This window comes from Orycteropus afer, unplaced genomic scaffold, assembly GCF_000298275.1.
Source record: "Orycteropus afer afer isolate SDZICR_OR568_19922 unplaced genomic scaffold, OryAfe1.0 scaffold00020, whole genome shotgun sequence".
NCBI lineage: Eukaryota > Metazoa > Chordata > Mammalia > Tubulidentata > Orycteropodidae > Orycteropus > Orycteropus afer.
In genome coordinates this window covers 2,325,793-2,326,257 of record NW_006921607.1, presented here as the reverse complement: position 1 = coordinate 2,326,257, position 465 = coordinate 2,325,793, and positions in this window count along the sequence as shown.

The following is a 465-nucleotide window of genomic DNA, read 5'->3' as shown; positions in this document are numbered from 1 at the left end:
GGGCAATCTACTTCCATAGTGATACTGCCTCGGCAACCCAAGGAGGGGTTGCTATGAGTCAGGTCCAACTCGCTGGCACATAACAACAACAAATTGTAAATAGTATTGATTTCCTTACTTCTTTTTGAGTACTCTGTTTGCTGGTGCAGAGGAATCCAACTGATTTTTGGATGCTAATCTTGTATCCTGCCACAATGCTAAATCTCTCAATTAGTTCCAATAGATTTCATACTGAGTCTCTTGGGTTCTCTAGGTATAGGATCATATCACCAGCAAATAGGAATAGTTTGACTTCTTCCTTACTAATTTGGATGCCTTTGATTTCCCTCTCTTAACTTATGGCCCTGGCTGGGAATTTCAACACAACGTTGAGTAGAAGTGGTGATAGAGGGCATCCTTGTCTGGTTCCTGTTCGCAAGGGGAATGGTTTCAGTCTCTCTCCATCGAGAATAATGTTGGCTATTG